Genomic DNA, 7,590 nt, shown 5'->3' on the forward strand with positions numbered 1-7,590 from the left:
CTGTGCACTCATATTAGTTAGTCATAGTGTAGCCACTATGGAGAGAGTCACTTTATTGTTATTTTACTCTAAATGTGACAAAATATATGTAGTGAACATAAAATATTTAATAATAAATTAAATTAGTGACCAAGACCAAATACTCATACACTGAGGTATGATACGATACAATATGGTAGTCCAACATTAGTACAACCTAGAACAAAAAACACTCAACAATGCCCATACTGCACAGTTACCTTTAAAAACTGTTATTTAAAAGCTTGATTGATGTGGTAATAAATGAGGGTGTTTTGTTTTTTTTACTTATTTAGCCTGCATTGTAGGACTCTATATTATCTGCCAGATGACAAGAGCTCATAGTCATAATGGAGGATATATAATGGGTCTGGCAGAATCAGAATACTTTATTAATCCCTAAGGAAATGATGTGGTTACAGTTGCTCCAAGACAATAAGAACAGTAATAGATGGAGCCAAATTAATCCAAATTAATGACAAGAATATTTATCTCAGTGAAGAACAGTTTGTGATCTGTGTTCTTGTGGTTGGCTAAGTATGGCTGCATTGTGTTAAAGGTAGAGCTAAACTCAACTGACAAAATACAGACATGGTGCTTGGGATTTTCCAGGTGCTTAACAATCAGGTGAATGATACTGGTGACTGCATCATCAGTACTCTTCCACTGTCTGAAAGCAAGTATGTATGTGAATCTACAGACACCTGGATGACAGGAAATCAATCTGGAGTGAGCTATAATGCAAAGGTTGGTCATGAGGAAAATATTTGCCAAGGTGATAAAGAAAGTCTTGGATTTAAATTCTCACAAACATCTATTAAATAAACTCTGCTGGCCTCTAGACAGAATGTAGGTTTTCAGTTTTCTTCAGACCGATACTATGAAGCAGGATCCAGCTATCCAGCTAACTTAAGGGTTACCCTGTGGAATTTAACCGTAGAGATCAACAGGTATTAAATCACTGCCAACCGATTAACCAGTTCTCCAGTGCCACCATTCCTGGGAGAGTAAAAGTCTCTGAAGTATTTTACATTTGATGTCTTTGTGTTTCCTTAATGTGCAACAGTATTAAATATTTCCAAATTAAAATTTATTGCTGGTTGAAAACAAATTGACAACAATTCTATTGACCTATAAGCTAAGTATTAATACATGATTCTAAAATAGGCAAAATGACAAAGCTGTTATACAGAGAAGTCTTTTAACTAACACATTCGGCATTTTGGTTGTTTTTCATTCCTGTCTTCAAATATGCTAAACTTTACTAATACAGTAGTTCTTCTCCAGTCTTACTAACCAAAGCACTTGAAGCCCTCACAACTTCATACAGGGGGCTTAATACTAAACTTCTGTACAGTGCATTTATTCCCCCACACACTCACAATGCTGCTTTGTCTGCAATAGCTTTGTTGTGTTCACTCTGTGTTGTTTATTTAACCTTTTCATATTTTTGTAGTGATAACATTTTATCTTCCTTAGAGAAATCAGCCACTCTACTGCCAGTATGCCTATTTATTAATAGTGGTCATTGGTTAGATGCTATCAGCGCTACCCCTTTCGTGTCAATGTACAGGGAAACCCTGGGTTAACAAGTTTATAACCACGTTTGTGTGACCACTTATCTAAATTACCAAAGTTATAGGGTAAGTGAATGTACTCAAAGCACGTTGAACTCACTTTGTAGTACAGGGCCTAGATGCTGCACCCATGTTTTACAGTTAGTACATATACATATACAGGAGACCGAAAACGTAGGTAATTTGTACATTATACATTATTTGTACATTATTCAGGTAAAACAAATCAGTAATCTATGATAAACCTTATCTTTATTCTGCACTGTTCTTCTTGTCAGTCACTGAAAGGTTTATCCATAACTGTATCTACCTATCTGTACTGATAAAGATAGCATAGATGAAGACAAGAGGCCAATGTATTCCTTAAAATATACTGTTAAGCGTCTTCCATCTTGTGTCTATTTCTCCTATTGCATTTCAAATGCACCACTTCTATACATGCACATTCACTGAACACATGACTGCAAGTATACATTTTCAGTTGTTTACATTTAAGACCACTTCATTCTGCTTGACCACTAACTTGAAGGCACATACTGTACACACACCAACATGATTTTCATTGGAGAAACCAAACACCTGCTCTTAACCTGGAGCATTTAAATTCCTCTCTGAATTCAGCTGATGTTCACAAACCTTTGTGAACATAATGGGAGACAGAAGTCCTCAGCACTGACCCTTCCAATACCATAAGTTCCAACTTGCCAGCTGGCCAGTTAATGATCAACCAGAGTTTTGATAGGATTTATTGGCTGAGCTGATAAATTTCCGCATGTCAAACACAAGAGAAGATCATTGACATTCGTTCTCCATTATGAAACGCATGCTTTAGTAGGAACCTGTCTTTTCGGAGAAACTGAGGGTTGAAAGATTGATTTGGTGTCTGCCTCTTGCTGCATTCAAGCCCTGCCCTTCTGAGCCCCTAATCTTTCTTTCATTGACTAGAAATTTCTGTCATGTAGCACAATAATGTTTTAAAATTCAGTGATAACCTTATAATCAGCAATCAAACAATTGTTTTGTTTCTTGTGTTGCATTTCTTCTTTAATTTTCAGCATAACTGGAAGACAATGAATAAAGTAGTCAAACATGCATGCTAATTTCTATGCATGCTAGCACAAGAATCATGTGACTTTATACGGCTTACTATTTAGACTTTATTGTGTCAAGATACAAGAATATCATGGTAAAATGCAAACTGTGACCAGGTCCAGTGTTGTAAACATGATATAACCCAATTATGTGACAATCCCTACAATCCTCACACAATTTTGTAGGAAGGGGATAAAATGTCTAGTGTAGCAAATTGTTTTCTGCAGTGAGTGGAGTAGTTTGTAGTCATCATATCATCCATGATGGTTACATTGCACTTGGATTTCTATGAACATGCAGGATTGTCATGTCCCTTTCTTGTGATGAATGGGATGGTGTTGTAAAAAAAAAGGAGAGATTCACATTTTAGTCAAGACTGTCTTAAAATAACTTGAAACTCATTTAAATCCAACTAAATTTCAATCTAAGTTAAACAGGGTCCAGCTCAGCATTCATCATACTTTGCAAACATCCACCCAGTCCAAAGTTTGGCTGAAACTAATTTCAAGCTCTAAATTAAACTGGCATCATCCAAAGTCTTTTCTGTACTGAATTACCCCACCACAGCGGCTAGTGAGGAAGCACTCTCTGTGGAAACATAAGAGGAAATTACACACGAATGAGACCGTATTTGGACTGATTTAAGCCAGTAAAACAAATACCCACATCTCTTCAATTTCAATGCAGCCAGTCCCACAGCATTAAGTTTTTAACTACAGTTGTGCAAAGGGAGGTCCTGCAAAATAACAGCAGAGTCTTCAGGCAAGAAAATTGAATCAGGCTCAACTTTTGCTGCACCCTAACTGAATGCCATCTGGCAAGGCACTGCATTAGTCACTCATATATACACATGCAAGCGTACATTCCTGATGCATTACTTTTAAATGCAAATACTGTATTTCTGCTTTTTCCATCTCTGTGATCATCAGAGATTAGATTTGTAATTTTGTGTGTTAAAAACCAATGTGCAATGCTCTTCTCTAGTACGTCTTAAAACGCCCAATCTGTTCCTCATACCAGAGTTTCTACATCATATTTTACATGTAAGCAGTACCTAAAACAACACCGTCCCTCCAACCGTGTCCATGTCTTAACAGAAGGCAGTATTTTGCCTGAATACCTGCTAAAAACCCTTTATAGACACAGACTACTGAAGATTCTCATTAAACTCCAGCTGCTGTTTAGAGAATGTTTTTGACTTGAGAAAATGTGGACCTCAACTAATCCCACTAAACTATGAATAGCACCATGACCACTACATAATTCGGATTCTCTGGAGGCAACCACAAAACATAATTATATCAATCCACACACATTTGAGACTCATTTGGAATAACAAAACAGTGTGTCTATGCAGTTTAAACTTAACGTGGAACCTTATCATCATACCTGTTTCCTAGTATCTTAATTTGACTTTATTTGCTCTTACAGTTCAGAGTAGACATTTGTAGGATGGTGTCCAACTCTCTGAGCCAGACGACAGAAGGTGGACCCTTATTCCTGGGAATTGCACTTGTGGCTGGGTATTTCGACATAGGAAGCTCAGGCACCGCAATAATGTATTTGGGGCTTATGATTAACAGAAAATCAACTAGAAAATGAAGAAGACAAACACTAACCCTGAGTAGATAGTGTGGTTTGAAAGTCCAGGCAATCAGTCTCCTAACATCCAACTCTACCCACTGCAAAAACTCAACTCCAACTGCTCACACGAAACCATCCTGCACTCCCTCCCACGTGTACAGAATTAGCTCTTTGATTGGTTCAATGAAAGCCTTCATTCATAAATGAAAGTTTGTTGATAAAGAAAAAAATATCTAATAAAATTTTATTTTCTGTACCATCTGTGTTTGTACTATAATTTTGTCAATTTTGAAGTTCAGCAAAACTAGACCACAAACATTTTCAAAAGTAGTGAGTAAACTGTTTCTAATAACAACTGCATATATCCATAACTACTGTTAAATTAGGAGTCAGTTTATCTGTGCTGAAATGACAGAAGGATTAGGGCACATGCTGACCAATTGTATTGATTTTTTTTTTTTTTTAATATTCCAGATTATGTATTTCTTAATGAATAATAAGAAATCTGTTATTTACTAAACTTTACTGTGGATTTTTAACAAACCGCCCCTTGGCATCGATGCCACCATGCATCTGCTGTGACAATAAATGAATATGAATGAAATGAAATGAAAATAAACACCAGTCTCAGTCATACGTTCTCAAATATGGATGCAAATTTTTAAAAGAGAGAAAACAGGATCTTTTTAATCAAAATTACAGCCTTCATGAGTCTTTATACTTCTTTGTTTGTTAACACTAAGAGATATTAAAAATCGTGTAACTGAACTGATTTTGTTGCAAAGTAAATCTTAACTTAAATCCTTCTCTTTTTGCATACTTTTTTGACAATAAGCCACGTACGTGCATACCTACACAAAATCACCATGAAGACATAAGCACACAATGTACACACATACATGCACAAGCTCATGCACACACTGGTAAGTCACTTTCATGTGAACTATACTTCCAAGCAGGGAGCAAAAAACTTTGCTAACCACAGTTTGCCCTTGAGCAGATAACTATGTTTGGTTTGCTAGATTTTGGACTTTATGTTCAGCGATGCCCTGGGAAATAAATGTTCTCATGTCACGTGGATCAACAGAGTAACAAGCAGCGGGCTTTGTCATGAAATCATTTACAAGCACTGTGCGCTTAATGAGTGCTAAAGGTTCATTTTAAAGTTAAACCTGAAACTTGTAGTTAGGACTGAATTAGGTGACCCTGAATCATCCCTCAGTTATGTTGCCCTCATGAAGCACTGATCACTACTCTTCCACTCCTGTCTTTTTCACTCTTAAAACATTTTTTATGCAGCTAATGCATAATGTCATCCTTTCTCTATCCTCTTGTGTAGCTTGTCTTTTCTCCTGTTCTCTTTTATCTCTTAATGCTCCTGTGTTCTCACTACTCTTTGCCATTTGCTTCCACCATTGCTGAGAACTCACAGTGTATCTCTGTGGCTCTCTCGCTAATATTGTATTAGCGAGAGAGGTGTATAACTCACAACATAAAGCAAATTGCTGCTGTAAACATACAATCACTGGCTACTTTATAAGGTACGTGGGATAGTACCCGGTTGGACCCCATTTTCCCTTCAGACATAATTTAACTCTTCATGGGATAGATTAATCAAGATTCTGGAAACATTCTTCATATTATCTTCTATATATTCAGTTCAAGTCTATAGTTGGGCTCAAGCCTATCCTGGGCAAGGTACACCCTGGACAGGTAGCCAGTTTATTGCGAGGCTAACACTAACAGGCAGAATACTGTCATTCACAGTGACATGAATGAATTGGTGATGCTAATTTAGCATCACCAATTAACCTAGCATGGACTGTGGGAGCAGACTTCGGAGTACCCACACAGGCAAGGGAGAATGTGGAAAGTTCCCAGAAAGGTCCCAGCTGGCTGGTGGATTCAAACCCAGGATGTGAGACAGCAAGAACATCACACACTTGCTGTCTACCACATCCCAAAGGTGCTCTGTTTTATTGAGATCTGTGTCCATTTGAGTACAGTGAACTCACTGAGATGTTAAAGAAACCAGTCTAATTTTGGTAGGCCAGTGGGAAATGTAGCCTCAGTAGGTGACAGAAGAGGCACCTGATGAGCTTAAACGGTCTAATTTGTCGTGTTTTCCATTTAGAAATGTTCTTCTACATATCTTGGTTGTGATAAACGGTCATCGGAGTTAACTGAACCCTTCCTATTTCAGTTCAGTTCAGTTCAGTTCATTTTTATTTCAAACATTTCAAACATGTGCCTTCACAATCATTACAAAATATCATTCCATTATTTGTTTGAAAAGGAGTAGGCTGAAGTATTTACTTATTTGTCCCTACCCCCTCAAGTTTTACCTCTCATTCATTTAATTTTTTTGTCTTAAATTAAACAAACAACATATGAAACATATAAACATATGAAGTAAAACAAAACATAACATACATAAATCAAAAACAAGAAATTAGCAAGCCCCACCACAGTATAGTTTCTTTCATATGAAAAATACAGAATGTGTATATTTGCAGATACACAAGTTATGGAAAAACAACAAACCAAAACAAAACAAAAAAACAAAAAAACAACCAAAAAAGAACCGCAACACCATTACCAGCAACATTACCGTCCTGGGTTAACCCCGTTTTCTTCATTCTTATACTTATTTAAAATTAGGTTTTTATATTTTACTTTAAACTGTTTTATGTTTTGACTGTCTTTTATTTCTTCTGTTAGACTGTTCCATAATTTAACTCCTGCAATTGAGATTGACATAGTTCTTAAAGTTGTTCTAGCACTTTGTATTTTTAAATTCCATTTCCCTCTTAAGTTATACCCACCTTCTCTTTCTATGAACAATTTACAGATTTCTTTGGGAAGCAATTTATTTCTGACTTTATACATTATTTGCGCTGTTTTAAGCTTCACCAAGTCTTGGAATTTAATAGCTTGCATTTTGACAAAGAGTGCATTTGTATGGTCCCTGTACCCTACATTATTTATTAATCTAATGGCCCTTTTCTGTATTATAGTTATTGTTTGTGTGTTACTTTTGTATGTGTTTCCCCAGACCTCTACACAGTAGCTCATATATGGCAGTAGTAAAGCACAGTATAAAATGTGCAGTGCTTTCTGATCCAACATATGCTTTGCTTTTCCCAGGACGGCAATGCCCCGTGCCAATTTCCCCCGAACATAAGTAATGTGTGGCTTCCAACAGAGCTTGTGGTCAATGATCACCCCAAGAAATTTTATTTCATTTACTCTTTCTAAATATACATTGTCAACACATATTTCTACTTCGATGTTTTTCTTTTGGTTTCCAAACAACATA

The sequence above is a fragment of the Diplotaxodon limnothrissa genome, linkage group LG7, assembly GCF_057381915.1.
Source record: "Diplotaxodon limnothrissa isolate DT_005_m linkage group LG7, D_limnothrissa_male_GT1.1, whole genome shotgun sequence".
Classification (NCBI taxonomy): Eukaryota; Metazoa; Chordata; class Actinopteri; order Cichliformes; family Cichlidae; genus Diplotaxodon; species Diplotaxodon limnothrissa.